Source organism: Monopterus albus, unplaced genomic scaffold (genome assembly GCF_001952655.1).
Source record: "Monopterus albus unplaced genomic scaffold, M_albus_1.0 scaffold206.1, whole genome shotgun sequence".
NCBI lineage: Eukaryota > Metazoa > Chordata > Actinopteri > Synbranchiformes > Synbranchidae > Monopterus > Monopterus albus.
This window is the reverse complement of record NW_018128086.1, coordinates 509,959-510,766: the sequence shown is the minus strand read 5'-3', so window position 1 is coordinate 510,766 and position 808 is coordinate 509,959.

Genomic DNA, 808 nt, shown 5'->3' with positions numbered 1-808 from the left:
TTCCCTAAATGAAAACACAAAGACAAAATCTCTTAAAGCAAGAGTCATTTAAAAAACCAAATTACCCCAAGAAAGGGACACGCTGCCTTATCTTCACACTGCTCAAGACAAATGATACTGAACAATACATCAAAATATCAAAATAGAATAATAAGATGGAAATTCCAAAATGATACATCTCATTATTGTTGACCCTACAACACAACTATGCGACATTGTGGTCGAGGGGGCAGCGACTGTTGAAAAATATCAAGCAGTGTGAAAATGGCTTTATAGTAATTTCACATTTGCAAACACAACAATTTAATCAGCCCTTAAAATAGAGCAAGAGATCAGATCAGATGGAAAACATACTTAACAAATATTCAACAAATCCTGAGTTTAGGCAGCTGTAATTATGAGCTCAAAGGAAAAGCCACTGAGGGCCCCATTCTCACATGTTCATGGTTTTAAAACCATTTAGGGAAATGTTTCTCAAAATGTGGAAACATTCAAAGACAAACCAGACTGTGTACATGATAGAAAAAAAAAGACTAAGTCAAAGAAGTTTGACTTTTCCACTAAAAGAACTCTCCACAGGGAACAGGAACCTTTTGGAATGTGTGGAGTTCTTCTACCTGCGTTTCCACCAGAGGAACCAGGGTCTAAATTCAGCTCTGGGGTGCAGTTCTACCACCTGCAAAAAGTCTCTAGTCAGGGGCAATACTTTCTGAAGTTATCAGGTGAGGCCTGCAGCACTGAACATTGCTGACCGGCCAAATACCGTGCAGCATTTACACACAGCGTTCCTAACACCTCGCTGCCGACT